Below are 23,440 nucleotides of genomic sequence, written 5' to 3' on the forward strand. Positions count from 1 at the left end.
AATTTAATACACAAAAATCATCAAGGTAGATAAACATACAAAGCTAAGAAAATATGGCCTTTTTAGGCCACTGCTTCATTATGGGTGGTCTTCAGTGGGGCTTCACTTTGCTAAATTAAAATTTCAGGGCCGGACACCTGGGTGGCTCAGTGGTTGAGAGTCTGCCTTTGGCTCAGTTCACGATCCCAGAATCCTGGGATCTAGTCCCGTATTAGGCTCCCCGCAGACAGCCTGCTTCTCCCTCTGCCTATGTCTTTGCCTCTCTCCCTCTCTCTCTGTGTCTCTCATGAATAAATAATAGTCTTTTAAAATTTTTAAATTAAATTTCAGGACCAATGTGTATTTCAAGAGTATTTATAATAATGTTCTTTAGGTCTTCATACTCCCCCTGAAGTTGAATAAGCATTGTCTGTGATCCTTTCACATACTGACAGGGGCAACCAACACCACAACAGGGGACTTGGGAACACATCTGCTTTTGTTTCTAGATGACAAGGACAGGTAGATATCACGTTCCAGAGGCCAGAAGAGGTAGCTGTAAGATAGGCTCTGCAGTTGTGGGTTTTGAGGGGAAAGAGGAACACCTGCTTACTATGGCTAATTGAAATTTAATGATGATTTTGATGGCAGCAAGATCAGATTATTCTCAACTAGGAGCAGCCAGACGCTGTAGGAAAAAAATGGAACTGTAAGCAATGGCTTCCTAGTCTACCATTTCTTTTTTTTTATTTTTTTTATTTTTTATGACAGTCATACAGAGAGAGAGAGAGAGGCAGAGACACAGGCAGAGGGAGAAGCAGGCTCCATGCACCGGGAGCCCGATGTGGGACTCGATCCCGGGTCTCCAGGATCGCGCCCTGGGCCAAAGGCAGGCGCCAAACCGCTGCACCACCCAGGGATCCCCCCTAGTCTACCATTTCTTAAGATTGTCTCAGAATGAAAAAGAACAGAGTAGGATTCAAGAACAAAGTGAAGGTGATCTGGAGTGGTTTTTCCAACTCTGAAGATTAAGGGGTGTTTTTTTGAGGAGGGTTTGGGAGCATTCTTTCACCCTTAATTCCATCCCAGCTCACACTCTATATGTGAACATGTAAAAACAAAGGAGAGTTTCTAGTCCTAGACTGTAAGGTTCTTCAGGGTAGAGACTATGAATTTATTACCAGTTCTCAGTTCAATACCAGCACATACTGAATGCACAGCAAGCTTTTATGAATGTCTAAATGAAGTTAGCTACCCCAGAGCAACTCCCTCCTTGCCTTCTTTCCTTTCATACCTCCCTAAAACTGCCCCCTTTCTTCACGTGCTCTGTAGCAGACTCTGCTCACAGTGACACATGCATTAACTCTTTCTCCCCAGCAAGAGTATAGCTTACCAGAGAGGTTTCTGGTAAAGAATGGCTGTTGTTGACTAGTCAACATAGAAGAGATGCCTAGGCTAAAGGCCTTTGGGGGTGGTTTTTAAAAAGATTAAAGCATGAAAACTTCCTAGGCTAGGGGAAAAAAGGAATTTTGTAAGAATAGAAAATACAGGGATGTCTGGGTGGCCCAGTGGTTGAGCATCTGCCTTTGGCTCAGGTGGTGATCTCAGGGTCCTGGGATTGAGTCCTGCATCTGGCTTCCCATGGGAAGCCTGCCTCTCCCTCTGCCTGTGTCTCTGTCTCTGTCTCTCTCTCTCTCTGTGTCTATCGTGAATAAATAAAGTCTTAAAAAAAAAGAATTGAAAATATATTTTCAGGACCTGGCATGTTTAATTAGGTTTCAACAAAGCGCTCAAGAGTTGATTCAAGTATCCAATGCCCAATCCTGTTATTGGGCATAAACTGCTTCTATAATACTTGAATGACCATTTCCACTTATAGCTTGTTGGATCAGTGACTAATTGTTTGGGTCTATGTTCTTGTTTCTTTGTCCTTGTTTTAGTAGTACCATCCAGTTATCCTAGACTTTTCTCTTGTGTTAGATTTCAGATACCTTTGAGAAAACACGTGACTTTTAAAAATGCTTGTTGGCTTTCCTTTAGAACTGAGGACAGTAAAAAAAAAAAAAAAAAAAAAAAAAAAAAAAAGAACTGAGGACAGTATTCCATGTCCCAGGAGTACTGAGTGAATCTTAACTGTGTCAAGAAAAGAAAGAGGTAGCATTAGTGGTCACTGTTATCTTACAGAGAGACAGGATAATGTACTACAAAAACACTCAGGAGACCTGGGATCAGTTCCTGGCCCTGGCACAAATTCCAAGACTATGGAGAAATCTCTCAACCTCAATTTCTCCATATGTAAAAAAGAAAAAGAAAAAGAGAGAGAGAGAGAGAGAGTAGATCTGACTTTTAAGGTTTCTCGCAGGTTCTTGATCCTCTGAGTCAGTATTTCTTCTCCAGATGTCTGGAACAATCATTTCTTTTTCGTCCCATTTAGGAAATAGCCATATAATACTTGATAACAGAATACATTAGTTGGGATACAGACTAAACAGCAGGAACAATCTCAACAAAATTTGGTGGCTCAGAAAAGGAAGACTGTTCTTTCAGCCTTCATTAACAATCTTAAAGTAGGCAGGTATTTCAGCACAAATAGAGGACACTGATTTATTAGAACATTCAAAGCCCAAAGTTAATTGTTTTGTTGCTCTACTATTGCCTGGGAGTATTATCATCTGCATAGTAGATGCTGATTTAGCACTGGAAGGAAGAGAGTCCAGGACCAGCAGCTTCACTTCTTGGATAAGAAGACTTGGAATTTGCCTCACTTCCACTCATGTCCCATTGGCTAGAACTCAGTCATGTGATCACATCTACAACCAGGAGAATAAAGTCTTTAGCAGCATAGCATGCACCCACCTTAAACTTTAAGAGTGGGGGAGGGTTAGGGTTCTATAACTAAAAGGAAAGAGAAAAGATTGAATACTGGGGGACAGACTCTGCTTTCTCTTATAATTTTAAGCCACGATAACAATTTATATTTTGCTGTTATTGTGCTTTTATCTTATTTAATGAAATAGTCTGAGATTGGGATCTGTGATTTATTCATATATATATACACACATACCCAGATAAACACACACATACCCAGCACATGTCAAGTTGTCTTGAGCATAAATGGCATTCAACCAAAATGTGTATAGTTGATTTATATATAGATTTTTCAGGGTATTAAGTAAGCACGATGTTGGCACCACCTTCACCAATATCCTGCTCCATCTACTTATTGCTTGTTTACTGAATGTTACATGTAAAACTTTATTATTTTTTTTAAAGATTTTATTTATTTATTTGACACAGAGAGAGAGAGAGTGAAGGAGCGCAAGCAGAGGGAGAAGCAGGCAGAGGAAGAGGGGAGAAGCAGGTTTTCTGTGGGGCAGGGAGCCTGATGCAGGACCAGGAGCCTGATGTGGGGCTCGATCCAAGGACCCAGGGATCAGGACCTGAGCCAAAGGCATATGTTTAACCACCTGAGCCACCCAGGCACCTCACATGTAAAACTTTAATTCTCAATCTAGTTAAGGAGAGTAGATTGGAACCAATGAAGTAGTAAAAATTTTTAAATATGTGTAGATAGGTAGATGGATTGGGAGCAGGTTGCTACTAATAGCAGCTATTAGTAGCAAAGATGATATTATTTTCCTATTTGGGGATAGTGTGATTACATGTAATAGGAAACCAAGAGCTTTCCAGTGTGGCTTCATCATTTGGTTCTAAGTATATTCCCTAGACATCACATATATTTATATAATATAAACTTCAAAACAGATACTTCCCTAAAATATTGTTGGGCTCTGTCTTCTCTGTTTCCTTCACTAGTATTCTTTTTTTTTTTTTTTTTTAAACATTTTTTTTTTATTTATTTATGATAGTCATACAGAGAGAGAGAGAGGCAGAGACACAACAGGCAGAGGGAGAAGCAGGCTCCATGCACCAGGAGCCTGATGTGGGATTCGATCCCGGGTCTCCAGGATCGCGCCCTGGGCCAAAGGCAGGCGCCAAACCGCTGCGCCACCCAAGGATCCCTCCTTCACTAGTATTCTTAATAAAGAACTGACTATGGTGCTGAGTGTGAATCTATGTGGTAGGAGCCTATTTACAGATAGTCTTGTAAGTCTCCTTTTAAAAACAGCCCAGTTTGGGGGCACCTGGGTGGCTCAGTTGGTTAAGCATCTGCCTTCTGCTCAGATTATGATCTTGGGGTCTCAAGATCAAGCCCTGCATCAGGCTCCCTGCTCAGCAGGGAGTCTCCCTCTCCCTCTGGCCCTTCCTCCCTCTTGTACTCTCTCTCTCTCCCTCATTGTCTAAAATAAATAAAATCTTTAAAAACAGGCAGTTTTGATTTAGTGTTAACATGTTATCCATTCTGACTTCCGGTTCTGTATCTACTGCTCTTGTAGGCTATAATCCTGTATTGGAATGAAAAGTACTAGTATGTGCTTTACCATTTTTTTGTTTTGTTTTGTTTTTTTGTTTTGTTTTGTTTTGTTTTTGTTTTGTTTTTAAAGATTTTATTTATTTATTCATGACAGACACAGAGATAGAGAGAGAGAAGCAGAGACACAGGCAGAGGGAGAAGCAGGCTCCATGCAGGGAGCCCGATGTGGGACTCAATCCCAGGTCTCCAGGATCATGCCCTGGGCTGAAGGCGGAGCTAAACCACTGGGCCACCTGGGCTGCCCTGTTTTTTGTTTTGTTTTTGTTTTTGTTTTTTGCTTTACCAGTTTTACATTTGGTCTGAACTATCTTTGAACAACTGTCTTTATTCTCTCATATCCAGTTTCCCCAAATCCTTCCTCTTCGAGGTCCAGTTCCAGTTTGCCTCCTTTGTATAACAGACTATAACCACCCAGCCCCAAATAATCACTGTATCAGAAAGAGAAGACCTAGTTCAAACCCTGGCAAACTGCAGCATAAGGACAGAGTATGTTTGTTTAAGGACAAGCCTTTATTCCTTTTACAAACATGCCAATTTGCCAAAGACAAGTAAACGGCAAGTACTGGCTATCGTCTGGACCAGGAAGAGTGGTTTCCAGCCTTTATTCAGCCTCACCCCACATTCCCAAAGCCCTCGTTGAGCCTCAACCCCAGACATCTTTGCTCTTTCTTTGTTCTTGGGACATTTTTCTCCAAAGGACAGTATACCTTTTTTCTAAAAGCTTTGATCTTATGTCAACAGAGGGCAACAGAGAGCACCACTCTGTAGACTAACCTGCAGATCTCAAAGTTGGACAGTCCCAATCCCCTCTAGTGCCTAGGGAGACAAAGCTGGGGGACCTTTTTTTTTTCTTAAGCTATGACAGACTGGTTGCTGTTATAGGAATGCAGAGTGCTACACATTTTGCATTATGTAGAAAAGTCCTATCAAGCAAGAATATTCTCACCCCCAAATGTTGGTTAGCTTTCTTCTAGTATTGTTCTCTAATCTCAAGTGAAACATCCCTGTCTACCTTGCTGATTTAGCACTTTCTCTGTTTAGTGTAGTTGTTCATGTCACCCAAGCTCCTTGAGATAAAGTACTGGCTTTTTCATATTTGCATTGTTACTTTTTTCACTTTTAATTTTTAGTCATTGAGTGATTATAGAATCTTTAATGGGGGAGGGGCAAGGGGTAATGGATACAATTTAAAAGTAGAGTCAGTAGGTTACAGAGTCTAGATAGAGCAAGATTAGATGAGCCCATCTTCCTGAGCCTTCATTTTCTCACATATAAAATAGGACTAATATCTACCCTATTTTCAAGTACTTTGTAAATTGTAAAAGTACAGGATTGTTTACAAAGAATGTCTATGGTAGATTTGTTCCCCATCATTATTCCTGGAATTTAGATATGCTATATTTTAAAAGAACACACTTATATAAGGAAGATGTTTTAGCACAAAAGGCATGGCCAGCTTTGTGCCATGTGTTCACTCTCGGAGCCCTAGCTTCCGGTGACTTCAGCTCCTTCCGAATGACCTGACTGATGGTGATGGATAGAGCGTGATGGATGGAGAGTGTTCTCAAATGCAGAAGATGCAGGAGCCGACTAAAAACAAAATGGCAGATGCTCACTATTCCTACATTTTGCTCTTTAGTTCTATTCCTTGCCCTGTGAAGCTAAAGTGGAAATGCCAACCTCTATCTAGCTAAAGGAGATGAGAAATTAAAACAGGTTCAGAAGAATAGAAGTTAGATAGTTTACATGACCTCTCAGCAGCTACACCTCTCAGCAGTACAAATTCTATGTGGAAGAATAAAGTAATGTATAAATTTTCCTTTTACTCTTTCAGTATGGAAAGTGCCTTTATAAACTCAAGGTATTATTTTTAGCCCCATAGAGGTTAGGTTTATGGTACCTTGCCAAATTTCATATATCATGGAATGGTATATTTCAGGGATGCTAAATATTTTATTAATTGAAAAATCCATTTGCTTTTGATTTATTTCAGTGCATCTTCACTATTATCAGAGAAGAATTCTTACATCTTTCGTTTGTAATCATTCTTTTGACAGGAATAATACATTAAAACTTCATTAAGCAAAAAAAAAAAACTTCACTAAGCTGTTAAGATTTATACTAAATAGCATATAAAATCTCTGAGCAATTGCTTTTCTCTGGCTAACTAGATGTTTTATTATATGTTGATAAAAAATATTAAACACCTCAAATCTACTTAACTCAAAATAGTTTTCAAAGTTTGCCAGTATGATGCATATGTTTAGGGTTTTCTTTTATCATAAAGATGATTGTAGAATTTATGGACTTGAGACTTTCATCTTTTGAAAAGTTAATAGATGCTTAGTGTACACTTTTATGTACAGTCTGTTTTAAGAAGGATTTGAAGTCCTTACCATGAAATATGTGTTAAATCAGGTTAATAAAAGGGAAATCAACCCAAAGCAGGAAAGGGAAAGCAAATATGCTAACCACGAAAGCTAAAATAGATAGAGAAAAAAAAATAGAGATATATAGATTGACGGATAGACTGATTTGAGCATAAAGTTGGCTTTAAGTGTCCCACCCACAGGGACAAAAACATGGAAATTCAGTGGATTACATTGTTCTTATTGAAAATGTGGGTGCCTAATAACTTTTTGAGAACAGGAAACTTTTCTCCAGTATTAAGTTCTAAAATGAGTTCTTCGTGTGAATTCCTTGCATCTGAGACATCGTGCCAGGTAAAGGACAACACAGAAACAATATTGCTGTTCCTTATAATTCTGGATACAAGCAAAGCCATAACACAAAAGGGTAACTCTGTGACAATGATTCTGCTAAGGGGCACTAGGCTAATAATATTTAGGTAACAGGTAACTTTCTGATGATCTGATGATCTCCTTTGATACAAGGATAAATTTTAGCGATCTTTAAAATAATTTTTTTGTCAGATGTTTCTTAAAAATCGCTTTCTCAGCTAGGCATTTCATGGGAGCTAGACAGCAATAGCAACAACAACAAAATTGAAGTCATAGTTTGCTGTGTCAAACCATATACACCTTGAAAACAGGGAAAATTCGAGTTAAAAATTTTTTTTTTTAAGATTTTGTTTATTTATTCATGAGAGACACAAAGAGAGGCAGAGACATAGGCAGAGGGAGAAGCAGGCTCCCTGCAGGAAGCCCCATGCAGGACTAGATCCCAGGACCCCCGGAGCACAACCTGAGCCGAAGGCAGATGTGCTTAACTGCTGAGGCACCCAAGAGTTAACATTCTGAAAGTAAAGAATTTCAGCCAGGGTTCTCACCTAGTAGGTTGTTTTCCATATTAGTTCAAATGATTGTATATAAACTACAGGTTTACTGGAGAAATTTAGCATTTTGTTTTTGTTTTCTTGATGAAGAGAATTTTTGGCCACCCAGCTTAACCTCCTGAGCGTTCCCCCACTCAGATGCAGATCTCAGAGAGTAATCTCCAGTCTCCTAAAGGAAAATGATTTGGATGAGCTTTTTTTTGGAAGATGTGTCCCTGATATGTAGTATTTTTAAAGAATTTCCTACAAAGGTCTGTTCAAGCTTACTGTAAGCAAAATAAAGATGTTTTGTTTTTCCCTGTGGTTTTTAATCCCTGGATCTGCACAGTTGTTGAAATTTCCCTTGCTGAGAATAGAGGGGCCCATGGTATTTGAATAATAACAGCAACAATAACAATAAAACCGAACGCCTACCCATATCATTTGCTCAGTATCTTCTATATTACAGGTTCTGTGCTAGTTTTCTCATGTATTATTTTTTTTTTAAAGATTTTATTGATTTATTCCTGAGAGACAGAAGCAGAGACATAGATGGAGAAGCAGGCTCCATGCAGGGAGCCCAATACAGGACTCGATCCCGGGATTCAAGGATCACGCTCTGAGCCAAAGGCAGATGCTTAACCGCTGAGCCACCCAGGCGTCCCTCTCATGTATTATTTTAACTTTCACATAATAGGCATGGCCTATTATTATCCCCATTTTAGTAATGAGAACACTGAAACTCCAATTTACCTGAACTTATGTAACTTATGTAACTAAGAGTCAGGATTTGAACCCAGATCTCTTAACTAGCTTTTAATTACTACATACTGGTGCCTGTGGAAGAAATCTGAATCTTCATGCATTAGCCTTAAGTTCATTATCTTCTTTCTTTTTCGTGGTATTTCTGACAAAAATTGTCACTGGGTCATTATACTTTGAACTTCTTTTAGATCCTGGCTTAAATGAGTCATTTTCCTTTAAAAAACACAATTTTTCTCAAAAAAAACAATCCTAGAATAGCCATATTTTTATAGCAGAATAATTGTACCTTAACTTCTATTCTTAGATTGTCTTCTAATAATGAGGTTTGAATATCTTCTTGGAAAACAAGACCAGACTTATCTTCCAGTTGTTCCTGAGATTTGAAGAGGTTCATTTGATTCCTAAAACTGCTTACTCACCTACTAATGGCTTTGTAGTTCTCCCACTTAGCATGCCCCCATGCTGAAATAAAAAATTACTTGTGATGACTTGGCCTCATATCTCTAGAGTTGCAGTGTCCCATATAATGACTATCAGCTAGCCACATATGACTATTTATTTTAAATTTTAAATGAACTAAAATTAAATATAATTTAAAATTCAGACCCCCAATCACAGTAGCCACATATTCAATCCTAAACAGTCATAGGTGGCTACTGTCGTAGTGCAAATTATAGAACATTTCCATCATTGCAGGAAGTTCTTGGGCAGTGCTACTTCTCATGGCCCCCTTTCCTTACCTTCCTTATGTTATAAAAACAACAATGGCTTCTTCCAAGAATGACCTCTACAATTTCTGTAATTTGGGGGAGGTAACATATCTTCCCGATGATTTCCCATGATATTCAACAGTAGAAATTCAACAGTAGAAATTGGCTCTATTGATATTTCTGTGGCTCAGGGAAGCACACTAACACAGATCAAGTTCATCTTACTAAAATGGCAACTCCACAGAGCCAGCTCATTTTTATTTGCCAGATTACACATTGAGCCAGCTTCTTAGGTGGCTGTGTTTAGAACCGTTTATAGACTGTTTTTTTGAACTGCATCAGAGACTACCCTGATCCCTGGTAGACTTGTTGAGTAATGATGTTGCTGTCAAACCTTACAGCAAATTGGGTTGGCTTCCATAACAGAGTTGGCCATCTTGTTCACATGTTCCACAAAAAAGCTGCCTCCTTCTATCAGTTAGTCTGTATTATTTTGGAAGAAAAAAAGATTTTTAAAAAATAAATCTGATTCTTTTAGTGTATCCTGGTTAGTTTTGATTGTTGTTAAGAGACAGAGATGCATATTCTTAATTCCTTCCCACTTATGTCCTACAGTAATCTTGGTACATGGACATATTGATATAAGCCAATGTAGTATAGTATATACTACATTCCTAGTGCCTACTAGGGAGGTACCAGTATTGTTGGCTTGAGCATTCCTATCTTATGGGGGTAAACTTCTTTGGTCTGTCTTTTCCATAGGGATGTTACACAATAAGCTCCTTTAGAAAAATCTGTTGAATATGTTATTTGTCAATGATATTCTATTGTTTGGTATATAGAACAGTGCCCCAAACATCTTTGCTATATGTAAAATAGTCCTGGAAAGTTTTGTTTCCTTTTGTTTTTCCCAACGAGCTAAGCAGTATGCAGCACTCATTCATGTCAGGCTTGAACCCTCCTTAGTCACACAGAAGCAGGCAACTACTCTCCTCTCAGCTGTACAAATAGTCTGATTAAGAGATAGAGTAAGATCTCTGTTCAGAATGTTCTTGGTCATTGGACACCTCTTAACCGAGGCATTGTATTAACCACTGTTGTCCCAGTTTCAGGGATTTCCCAAGCTCAAAAAAGCTGTTATCAGTTTTAGTAATGTATTGGTAATCATGAAGTAAAATGATAGAGTACAGGGGAAGTGAATCACATCAATCTCTACTTTTGTGTGACTCCTGACATTTTTTTTTTAAAAGAGTAAAGAAATGTCATGATTTATTTATTTATTTATTTTGCTATTGTGTTTTATGAGTTACTTCTATATTTTGGAAATTAACCATTTATCAGATATATATGTTTTACAAATGTTTGTGCTGCCGATTCTGCAGGTGACATTTTCATTGTGTTGATTAAAGTTTTTTAGTTTGATATAGTCTCACTTGTCTGTTTTTGCTTTTGTTGCTTGTGCTTTTGGTGTCATTTCAAGAAATTATTGCCAAAACCATGTCAAGAATGGGGAAAGGTCTTGAATAGATGTTTCTTCAAAGAAGACATACAAATGACCAATAGGCACATGAAAAGATACCCAACATCCTTAATTATCAGAGAAATGCAAAGCAAAACCACAGTGAGATATCATGTTACATCTCTTAGAATGGCTATTATTTAGAAAAGGAGAACACATGTTGGGAAGGTTTGGAGAAAATAGAACCTTTGTATGCTGTTGGTGGGAATGTAAAATGGTGCAGCAACTATGGAAAACAGTATGGAGATTCTTCATAAAATTAAAAATAGAACTATTATATGATTCAGCAATCCCACTTCTGGTTATATGCCCAAAAGAATTGAAATCAGGATCTCCACGAGATACCTGCACACCCATCCATGTTCATTGTAGCACTATTCACAATAGCCAATATATGGAAGACAACCCAAGTGTCCACTGACAGATGAAAGGATAAAGAAAATGTGGTGTATACGTACAATGGAATATTTTTCAGCCTTAAAAAAGGAAATTCTGTCATTTGCAACAACATGGATGAGTCTGAAGGACATTATGCCAAGTGAAACAAGGCAGTCACAAAAAGACAAATACTGTATGATTCCACCTAATGAGATTTTGAAAATAGTCAACCTCGTAAAAGCAGAGAGTACAATAGTGGTTGCCAGAGATGGGAGAGAGTGAAATAGAAGTTGTTATTCAACGGGTATAAAGTTTCAGTTATACTAGATGAGTAAGTTCTAGAGATCTGCTCCACAACATAGTGCTTATAGTTAACAATGTGATATTATATTGTGCACTTCAAAACTTGCTAAGAGGGTAGATCTCATGTGAAGTATTCTTACCATAAAACAAACCAAAAAACCACAAAGGAACACAAGGAAACCCTGTGATATATCTACTGTATTAACTGTGGGGATGGGGTCATGGGTGTTTGCATAATTCTAAGCTCATCAAATTGTACACATTACATATCTGCAGTTCTTTGTATATCAATTATATCTCAATAAAGCTGGTAAAATTTTTTAAATTAGAAAAATTCTTTTAAATGTCATCAGCTCTTGTGAATTTAATATAGTTGTTTTTGCTGTTTATAATAAGGCATCCTATTAAAACCAAAACATTTAAAAAATATTTTTATTAATTTGAGAGAGAGAGAGAAAGCACAAGCAGGGGCAAGGGGCAGAGGGAAAAGGAGAAGAAGGCTCTCTGCTGAGTTGTGGGACTGGATCCCAGGACCCCGGGGATCATGACCTGAGGTGAAGGCAGACGCTGAACTGCTTAACCGACTGAGCCACCCAGGCGCCCGGAGCTATGTCTTAATGATGAAATATTTACCTACCTTATTTACCTACCATATTTAAATGTGGTAGTAAATTACTCTTCCACACCCACTTTGATGCTTCACAAAGGTCAGCTAGATGATATTGTTCTTTAAAAAATAATTATATGTATGTAATATTGTCTTAAATATTTATATTTCTTAATCACGGAGTTATTATTTCCCATTATTATTTCCCTACTGTTTTGGCTTCTACAAGCCTTGGTGTGCAGGGCATGCATTTCTCCCTGGTCACTAGTTTTAGAAACTATTTCCCTGACTTTGATTTGTTTTTTTATCACATCGGAGCAGGCACATTGCTGAAATGCAAGAAAGGAGTTAAAGAAAATAGCCTCCAATGAATAAAAGAATGTGATTCTAATGTATGCATTTTTGGTAGCAATGACTCCACTGAAATTCTATTTTGATTCCCTCATTCAATAGCAATAATAATGTTTTCGTGACTATCACAGCCACACACACACACACACACACACACACACACACACACACACACGCACGCCCTCCCCCCCTCCACTCCCCCCTCCTCCCTCCCCCAGCTGCCAGTCTGTCTTAAGGCAGTGGCAGACGCCTGATTGGCGGGCTCTGTTTATTCTGTGACCAGATTCCTCCTAAAAGAGGGCAGGCCATGAGTGCCTGAAGCCTATTGGCCGGGCCTGCTCTGGACCCTCCCTTTCTTTTTTCATGGCACACACCACAGCGAAGTCTGTGCGGAATCCTAAACCAGCCCAATTTACATCCATTCATGAATCTGTGACGTCAGCAAGGCTTTGGGCTCCTTTGCGGTGGGCTGGAGGACTGTGTGGGTGGAATCCCCCTCCCCCTTATTCTTCTAATTCTGCAAGGCTTTTCACATTAACCTTCCATCTTTTTAAAGCAAGAAAATGGAACGGCATGTGTAGGAATTCTTCATTGTTGTGAGTATCACACTCTTTTTTTTTTTTTTTTTCTGTTTCATCAGCATTTATGCCACAAGGACAGATGGAGAAGGTATTTGAGATTTGAGTGGATTAGAAAGCGGATCTTACTGAGGGAGACACGGTGAGAAAGACAGACAGACCAGACCGGGAGACAGAGGCAAAGAGTAACCTGAAACCCCGTTAGAGCGAGGCGCCTCCGAAACTGACAGCTGGTTTTCCTTTGCTCGTCTGCTTGCTAGACGTGGACATTTTTCATTTATGGTTCTGCACGTTACCTCTGGATGCTGGTTTGGCTTTCCTTAAAGGGAGATTCATTTCTCGGAGAAGATGATGTGGGTTGCAGGAGAGGAAAAGCCCCAGACTGGTACCAGAAAGGTACTGGGGAAAGCCAGGCCAGCTAGACACAGCAGGTTCTAGCCTGCTGAACACTTGTCTTCCTTTCTGCCGCCCTTTCTGTTGTGTGTCACCCTTCACCTCCCCTTTGTTTCATAATTGTGTACCAGTCAGGGTCTTGAGCTTGCAATTTGGGGACGATGAATACTTGTCTGACCACTTTTTTCCCCAAAAGCTCTTATTATGGGAGTCACAGTGGTGTATTTATACATCTTTGCAGCTCCTTCTATCACTCTGTGCATTTTATTTATATTTTCAAAAACTTAAAAGCCTGCGCCAAAGGCAAAGGGGGAATTATCCTTAAATTCTGATCTTTAAAATATCCCCAGATGAAAATGAAGAAGTGGTTTCTTCATATATTCCGTAATTATGTTGCATAGAAATGCACATGAATATTTTCTGAAGATGAACTCCCTGCTCAAAATAGTTTCTTCCGCTGTGCTTGGCAAACATGGAAAAGTTCAGATATGTTCAATGTATTAAGTTGGTTTGATACTTTGCTTGGAGTTTGAACAAAAAGTTAGTATTTGTGATCAAATTTATTTTCCAAGGTTCTGGACTATATTCTGGTGAAAGTTGGGATGGTAAAGAAGAGGGATGTGACACTGTGACATGTTCTGCCCTGGGGCAACTCCTCAACCCAGATAACCTAATAGCATTTTCCACCTCCCTCACTTCAAGCAAATTATATTCTAGTCGGCAGCGTGTACCTGGTCGTCGTCTCCAGTGAGAGGGAAAGCAAAATGTCTGTTAATTTCTTATCATCCAGCCTTGTCATGTTTACCTTGTGTAATCAATACTTAGCTTTGAGATTTTCATATTATGATCTTTTCTCATGAGAGAGGGCTTCTAAATTAGGACTCTTATGATCTATTTTGAATTATTAGTGAATCTTCCAACTGTAAACTCATTGAAAATTACCCAAGGATTTGGAGTTCTCTTTTGTTTTTCATCTTGGCATTGCCCCTACTCATTTTGTTTTTCTCAGTGCATCTGAACTCACTGAGAGCTATAGAAGGGAAAACTTCTGCCTCATTCTAAATCAGATCTTTGTCCTATACTCAGACAACTGTGGTTTCATATTTTGCTATTTTTTATACACTGGGTTGAACAAGTGACACAATTCCCCTGCGTTTGTAAGCATCTAGACTTACTTCATTTTCTTCTTTTGTGTACCTTCAAACTTTGTTGAAAGTAGCAACTGCAAAGTTATTTCAAATCATTGAAGTCTAGATCATTGCTAGATCAAAAGACTGAATTCTTAGGGTTTCTTAAAGGTGTTTTTATAATCAAACTCAAGAAATGTTCATCAGATGCTGTCTTTTCTATACGTTTTGGCAGAGGGCTTTATTTCCGTTAAAGAAATACAGTCCGCACTTTGCATTTATTAAAGTTAAACTCTCCCTTTAAGGCACAGAGGAGATATAGAATCTCCCTATCTCTCCACTCCTAGTGGCTGTATTCTAGATTATATTTATTTTCGTGTATAGTGTACTTGTAGGGGGGGAAAAAAAACAATAACTCTTAATTGTTTAATATCAAACAATAAAATCCTGTGTATCAGTGACTGTCAATAGATGGCTTTCTGTTTCGAAATTGAAGCTACTCCAGAAGTAGGAATTAATTTATTTAGTAAACAAAGTCAGTCAAGCCAGAGCCCTGTCCTGGGGAACTATCAAAAGAATGGTTCCTAAGGGCCAGAGGCCACATCCACCATGTATGACAAAACAGCAGTACTTTGGACGGGAGAACCGGTCAGTTTGGTTTGCACTGTCTACCTACCCTCTCTCTCTTTCTGTGCTACAACTGAATTGATTGCTTGGGGAGCTCAAGTGAATCAAGATAGCCAAGATGACCAATGCTTGCCAGGTGGCAGCCTGACTCTTGCATTTTCTATTAAAGTAAAAAATATTTACCAAGAACACTCCTTTACTTAAAAAAAAAAAAAAAAAAAAAGGTTATTTAAGAGCTATCACCCTCCAGCTCTGTGTGGATTATTATTCCTTAAGAATATGGGAAAGAGAATGATTTAGAAGATGCCATATTTCCTCCTAACAAATCTAGAAGGTAAGATACCATACACATATAGTGTTGTGAAGATTGGAATTACCTGGAGAGCTTTCTATCTGTCTGTTTCTCCGTTTTTTTAGTATGTTCATAGAGTTGTTCACCCATCACCACAATCAATTTTAAAATATTTTCATCGTGGTAAAAATAAATAAATAAATAAATAAACAACCCATACATATTAGCAGTCACTCCTCTTTTCCCCTAGCTCTAGGCAACCACTAATCTTCCTTCTTTATACATAGCTTTGCCTACTCTGATCATTTCATATTAATGAAATCTTACATTATATGGTCTTTTGTGACTAACTTCTTTCACTTAGATAAGGCTTTCAGAGTTCTCCATATTGTAGCATATATCAGGACTTCATTCCTTTTATTGCAGAATAATATTCCATTATATAGTTATACCATGTTTTACTTATCCATTCATCAGTTGATGGACATTTGGATTGTTTCTACTTTTTGGCTGTTATGAATAATGCTGCTATGAACATTTGCATACAAGTTTTTATGTGAACATATGTTTTCATTTCTCCTGAATACATACCTAGCAGTAGAATTGCTGGGTCCTATGATAACTATATGTTTCACGTTTTCATGAACTGCCAAACTGTTTTCCAAAGCAGATGTACCATTTTTCATTCCCACAAGCAGTATAGGAAGCTTTCAATCTCTCTACATCCTTGTCAACATTTTTAATCTGTAGTTTTGAGAAGAGTGATCTTAGGGAATTCGAAGTGCTATCTCTTTGTGGTTTTGGTATACATTCCCCTAATGGTTAATGATTTGAGCATCTTTTTGGTGCTTATTGGCCTTCTGTATTTCTTCTTTAAAGAAATGTCTATTCAGATCTTCTGCCCATTTAAAAAGTTAGTTTCTCTTTTTATTACCGAGTTTGAGAGTCTTTGATAAGTTCCAGATACAAGATCTTTATCAGATATATGGTTTGCAAATATTTTCTTTCATTCTGTCAGTTGTCTTTTTACTTTCTTGGTGATATTATTTGCAGCACCAAGTTTTTAAGTTTTGACGAAATTCAGTTTCTTCACTTTTGTTGTTGCTTAGTGTCATATCCAACAAGACTTTGCCTTATCCAAGGTTTTGAAGATTTATCCCTATTTTTTAAAGAGCTTCATAGTTTTAGCTCTTACATTGAAGTCTGTGATCCATTTTGAGTTAATTTTTGTGCAGGGTATAAGGAAGTGTTCAAAGGCATTCTTTTGATTGAGGATATCCAGTTCCAGCAATATTTGTTGAAAAGATTGTGCTCTCCCCCATTGAATTGTCTTGGCACCCTACCAGGGAACTTAAAAAGAAAATACTGATACCATGGTCCCACCTCCAAAGAGTTATATTTAATTGGTGTGTGGTGGGGCTCAGACATCTACATTTTTTAAAAGCTCCCCAGATGATTCTAATATGTAGCCAGGATTGAAAACCATTTCACATGGATAGAGGGTTAGTTTTATGAAAGAAGAGGGACATGACTTCTGAATCAGAAGAAGAGAGTGAAGACATAGACTTCTATATGGAAAGAAGTGAAGAGAGGAAAATGAAGATTCATACCCGAGAGCATGTTTTTTTTTTCTTCTTTTTGGATTTTCTAAGTAGGAGTTTGTCATTTTCAAAGAGGTTAGAGAGATGCATTAAAAGAAGAGAAGGAGCTGACACTTATTAAGTGACTTCTACATGCCTAGAAATCTGCTGGGAGCTTTCACAGACATTATTTCATTTAAAATAGAATCCTCATGGTATGAGTAGACACTACTACCCCCATTGTACAGATGAGAAAACAGGCTCAGGAATATTCTGACTCAGCCAAAGAAACCAGGTAGTGCACATCATACCCAATTCTCAAATCCAGGTCTAATTTTTCATCCCATTCTTTCTTCTGCATACCGTGGGTTTAGAACATTGAGGCTTACCTTGACTTGTTACTGGTTTGGTCTAGCGTGACTCTATGGTCTTCTCTTGCAATGCTCTGGACTGGACATTGGGGTAAGAGAAATTGAATGGTGGGGGTAATATAGGATTAAGTGTTGGTACAGCAAGTGCAGTAGAAGACAAGAGGACATGCATAAATGAAGATTATCATGTGACAGTTAATCATAGAGTCCAGGCTAGCTATACTCTGCCTATGTATAGCCAGCAGGAAAAGTCCTGAGAGGACAGAGTGTACTAGATTTGAGAGAATGATTAAAGGGAATGGTGGGGAGACTGTAATGGGAAAGAGGATGTATCAAATAGAACTGGCAGGTGTTGAAGTGTTGGCATTCTTTTAATCAACAGATATTTATTGAGCATTTAGTATGTGTTCTAGGTACTGAGTACACAGTGGTAAAAAAAAAAAAAAACCCGCAAGAATTCTTGCCCTTGCCCTCTTGGGGGCTTCTTTTATTGGGGAAGACAAATAATGAAGTAGGTTTAGACAGTGTTAAATGTTAAAGAGAAAAGTAAAGGTGAGAGAGGAATAGAGCGTGCTGGGGGTGGGGTAAAGTCAAAAAGGGACTTTTTAAAAAGATTTTATTTATTTATTCATAAAAGAGAGGCAGAGAGTTAGGCAGAAGGAGAAGCAGGCTCCCTGAGGGGAGCCCGATGTGAGACTCAATCCCAGAATGCCAGGATCACACCCTGAGCCAAAGGCAGATGCTCAACCACTGAGCCACCCAGGTGGCCCAAAAAGGGACTATTTGGGGGCACCTGCCTGGTTCAGTGAATAGAGCATGCAGCTGTTGATCTTAGGGTCATGAGTTCAAGCCACGTGTTGGGTGTAGAGCCTACTTTAAAAAAAAGGTAAATTAAAATTTTGAAAAGGGACTTTTTTTTTTAAGATTTTATTTGTTATTTATTCATGAGAGACAGAGAGAGAGAGAGAAAGAGGCAGAGACACAGGCAGAGGGAGAAGCAGGCTCCATGCAGAGAGTCCGATGTGGAACTCAATCCCGGGTCTCCAGGATCATGCCCTGGACTGAAGGTGGCACTAAACCACTGAGCCACCTGGACTGCCCCCGAAAAGGGACTTTTGCATTGTATGCTGTATTTGCAGATATAGATTCAGAAAGTTAAGGAACTTTCAAACCAAGGGGTCAGTGGTTGACCAAGTCAGGTACAATTGTTATACAAAGAAAGATGCTCTAAGGACTAAAACTCAAAGTGAATATTTAGTATTCACTGTTTGTGCCAGACATGGGCTATAAAGTGATTGAACAGAGTAGACACTTTTTTGTCTACATTTGTTTATTGTAAAAGGACCTTTTTTTTTTTTTTTTTGGATTAATGATTTTTTTTTGCTGGTAGAGGCCAGAGCAGAGGTGGTAGTTGGGAAACATTTTTTTTTTTTTTTTCAAATTTTACTTGCTGCCCCATTAGGATAAATCCTTGTAAGTATGTGGGTGGATGTGTGTGTTTGTGGCAGGGAGATGTCCTTTCATAATGTCACCACTGCGAATTGCTGCATGGTGATTGATAGTCAATGAGGAGGATGTGTTCTAGTACTCAGATGAATCAAGCAAAGAACCACCAGTGCAGGCTTAAATATGTCTTGCTTATTATGCGTTAGCAGAAGAATCACATGCAACACCTTGAACAGAGGATGAATTGAAGCCTTGTATAGTAAAGTTTTTAGTAATGAGGTTCTTTTTCTTTTTTTAAGATTTTATTTATTTATTCATGAGAGACACAGAGAGAGAGAGAGAGAGAGAAAGACAGAGACACAGGTAAAGGAAGAAGCAGGCTCCCATCCACGGAACCCAACATGGGACTCGATCCCTGGTCTCCAGGATCACGCCCTGGGCCAAAGGCGGTGCTAAACCGCTGAGTCACCTGGGCTGCCCCAGTAATGAGGTTCTTTTATGCAATCATGTACCTGCCTTCTTTCTTTATCTAAAAGATTACTTAAAATTAAATGGATAAAATTAATGTGTTTTCTGTTTGCCTGCTATAAGGCACAAAGACGCAATGGAAAAAGAATCAGACTAAGGTAGTAAGTATCTATGTAGCAGTGTCAAGTCATCCTTGGCAAGATATTCTCTTGGCTTCTTAAACATTGTCTTCAGCTTTCATTTCAAAATATGAGACTTTGTTGTTGTTGTTTGTTTGTTTAGTGATCTCAAATATCCTTTCTAGGGCAGCCCCGGTGGCGCAGCAGTTTGGTGCTGCCTGCAGCCCAGGGCATGATCCTGGAGACCCTGGATCGAGTCCCACGTCAGGCTCTTTGTATGCCTGCTTCTCCCTCTGCCTGTGTCTCTGCCTCTCTCTCTCTGTGTCTATCATGAATAAATAAATAAAATCTTAAAAAAAAAATCCTTTCTAGCTTCAACATTGTAATATTCGTGGAATCTCATTATTACCAGCATCAAATAGACAAGTGACAACTTCTAAGACAACCTGGTTAAAATCTACCTTTACTCTAGTTCTTCCATAGTACTTTCTAGAAGTTTAGCCCCCATGGGATACTGCTACAGCTGAGGAGGAGGGGAAAATATAAGTGTTTCAGATGGAGATAACTGGGTGAGACACAGAAAGGTTAAATCACTGAGATATGCCCAAGCACTCCCTCATAAACAGGAAGTAGAGTCCTGATGAGATCTGACCTTGCCATCTTTAGGCATGCCCACATAAATGTCACTTGTTTGGCCATTATTCTTTGTAGTCAAGAAAGAGCTTCCATTAGACTGGTGATTTGGTGGTCTGGGCTAATAGGGAATATGGCAACAGATACTCTAATAACCTTAGTTTGGTTGTGTGTTACAGTCTTTTCCTTGATCTGACTTTTGTTATTGCTCTTAAGAAGCAAAATTGATCATCTTGGCTTCTTCTCTCCATCTCTCACTACCTCTTATCATTCTTTAAATCAGGCTGAAGCGTGATGAAGGGTGAAAGACTATGCCAAAATAGAAAATGAGAACCACTAAATCCATAAATGGTACAGCCAATCTTTGAAAAAAATAAGTCTGTTATTTTTTATGAGAGTTGCTAGCTTTTGAAAATTATTCTTCCCAGAATTCTCCAAATAACAAATTGGTTGATAGATTGGTGTTTCGAGTTTGCAGATTTTGTCAAGAAAAAGATAAATTGTAAAAATTACAAAACAGAGGAACATCCTTTCCATTTTAGGGTTTGTTTCATCAGTCTAGAATTTTTCTTGTATCCTTTTTTCATTTGTATAATAGTGAAGCAGAGAGAGGTCTAATACCTGGTCCAAACAGCTATAATAATTTCAGATAGTGGGTTCCATTTAGTAAACATACTTCTCTGTGTAGCAGTGTGGTAAAACCATCTTGCATAAAGCAATCATGTATTGCAGGGCAACCCTAAGAGAAGGTGTAATAACTGTGTGATTTTAGTGGTTTGAAAATTAGGGAAAAACAATGTAGAACTTCCCACTGACAGATGGTAATTGTCTTCAATTAGCTAACTTGTATTGAATTCCTGTGCTGGGGTAATAGTTGAATTGAGCAGTACTAGGAGGACATTTTAGTGAAACTCTAGATTCCAAAAAGTCCATAGAAGTAGAATGAATTGATTGAGGGTGAAGGGCTCAGGAAATAGTCAAAGACAAAGGACTGGAGAAGGGAAATAGAAAAAAAATGTGAGGTGGGTGGGGGTGGAGCAGAGTCCAGGGAGACTGTGGCTGGGCTGATGGTTCACCATAGGCAGGTGGCAGTGAGGACAGCAGCTTCTATCTTAAACCAAAGAGAATGGATTTGGGAGCCAGAATGAAAAAAAAGACTCCTTTAGAGTCCTAAAGAGAGCTGTCACAGTTGCTAATACTAAAGGGCCCAATTTGCAAAATAATCCACGGAGGCTTCTTATTACCCCTGAGGCACTATGCCTGCATTTGTGGGAGCTGTCCTGCCTGCCTCTAATGGGACACATTAGGAGATCCGCAGGCGCAGATAGAACCATGGATAATTGAGTGAGATCAAGCCCACCAAAATACAAAGCCGTGACTGCCTTTTCCAAGGGAGGATAATCTTTTGATTAAAGTAAGATTAAGCATTATACTAATTACTCACCAATTATTTCCTCTCACACAACAAATTCAAATACATATGCACACGAAGAAGAAACAGATGCAACATACCTTTGGATATATTCAGTCACTATTTTCTAGACTGAAAGTACAGACTCATTTAAAGTCTTTGCTAAGCATAGAAACTCCTGAGAAATACCCACCTGATAGTGCAGCTGCTAGGGCTGAAGAGCCAATTTGAAAAGAAATTTTACTCCCTTGCCAGGTTCTCACACCCCCTCCTCATCTTCCTCCTCCTGTTTCTGGCCATTTTTGAGCAGAACCCCTTCCATCTGTCTGTCTAATCCAAAATAACTGAACATTTGCTTTATGCTGCTTATGTTAATGATTGAAGCCAGGCTCCAATCTAACCTTTAAGTATCCTCAGAAACCTGGAGACCAGAGTAGATTTCTTCGAGCAAGAGAAACAATCACATAATCCTTTCTATTTTCTCCAATCTTTTCTCCAATGATCTTTTCTCCAATCAAGGCTTCTGGAACAGTATTCACTCCCCATCAGCGGCTCTCCTTTGATCAAAGGTTATCAACGGGGATAAGGACTTCCTTTAACTCAATCTTACACCTTTGATACTGGCTTTTGCTAGAGTCACACTGCTTTTGCCACAGATGGTCTTTTTAATGGCCTTTGTCTTTTTCCTGCTATTTAAAAAGCTGTGGAATGGTTTTAAAAACCAAAAAACAGCTAGTCACTCAGATTCCAAAAACCTTGGACCAAGTCTGGAAAGAGAAAAGGAATGACAAGAGATCCTCACTATTCATGCAGAGCAAAAGGGTCCCTAGGGTAAGGAAAAGGAAGTCACTCCAAGGGAAAAGGAAGTCACTCCAAGGGAGTACTTCTGCAGAAGACTGACTGGATTTCATTATATCTTCACCAAGTTTAAGAGCATTGTGAAATGGTAATTGTGATTTACCTGAGTTGCATATGGCTTGTGCCCAGAGGTGTCTACAGTGGAGAACAGTTGTGTGTGAGGATTGATCTAAAGGCTCAGAATGAGGAAACTGTAGTCTCAGGACTTCTTATCTTCTGAGAGAAATCTCTTCTGGCTTTTTCCTGGGTGGTTGCAGCTAAGGATTTGCCAGATCCAGAAACTAAGCTTAAAGGCCTGGTTGGGGGACCTATCCTTTCACTGCTATATATTGCTATATATTATCATAGGAAACTGAAAAAGAAAAAAAAATTCTTTGATACTTTTTACCAAGCGGATTCTCCAGATTCTCTTATTTTTATATGTAGTTGATAAAATATAGTTTATAAAAAACTACTCAATAAGACTTTTTTTCAGATACTTTATCGTTAGGTTGTTGTATAAAGTGTGCCTAAATAACGAGAGAAAAAAAAATATTTTTTCCCTCTATTTCTGTTTCTCAATTGACCCAACCACATTGGCCTCCCTCCACCAGCCGTGACTGAGTCTAACCACCCTGGCTAGCTAGCTTGCCTTCACAAAACATGGCCCTATTCAGGAAGGATTTCTTTTGATGAGCTGTGCATTGATTATTTCCCCTCTCATTCCCCGCTCCCCATAAAATAAGATGTATTACTAGTTTGAAAACTGCAAGTTTAAATCCTGCAGGAGACCTACTCATGAAGCAGCTTACATAGTGGTTCTCGAAGTGTGGTCCTATAACCAGGAACTTCAGCATCACCTGGGAACTTGTTAAATATGCAGATTCTCAGGCCACTCCCCAGATATTCTGAATCAGAAATGCTGGGGGAGGGGGTTGTCCAGGCAGCTGTGTCTTAACAAGCTGGCTGGGTGATGCTGATGCATACTCAAACATGAGAATCCTTGGTTTATAGTAGAACTTATCAGACTCCTCATGTGCGTAGGAATCACTTAGGATTTTGTTAAAAACCAGATTCCGATTCACTTAGTCTGGGGTGATTTTATCAGTATTTCTAATTAGTGCCCAGGTGATGCTAATGCCACTAGTTCTAAGACCACACTTTGTAAGTAGTGAAGAATCTACATGAGTCAGTCATTCCAAGAACTTCATTAAGCAGGCTTTGCCAAAATTCTAAC

General features: G+C 38.8%; 1 protein-coding gene across 8 annotated transcripts in view; it reads left to right on the top strand.

The window, feature by feature from the left end:
• MAP3K13 (mitogen-activated protein kinase kinase kinase 13) overlaps positions 1-23,440 on the top strand; it is a 169,783-nt gene that overhangs the window by 60,934 nt on the left and 85,409 nt on the right. The window contains exon 1 of one of the 8 annotated variants that reach the window (XM_072807720.1): positions 12,674-12,917. The exons of the other annotated variants lie outside the window; for them this stretch is intronic. The gene's annotated coding sequence lies outside the window, so the exon portion shown is untranslated. Of the gene's footprint in view, positions 1-12,673; positions 12,918-23,440 lie in introns of those variants that run through there. 8 annotated transcript variants of the gene reach the window in all.

This window comes from Canis lupus, chromosome 31, assembly GCF_048164855.1.
Source record: "Canis lupus baileyi chromosome 31, mCanLup2.hap1, whole genome shotgun sequence".
Taxonomy (NCBI): Eukaryota; Metazoa; Chordata; class Mammalia; order Carnivora; family Canidae; genus Canis; species Canis lupus.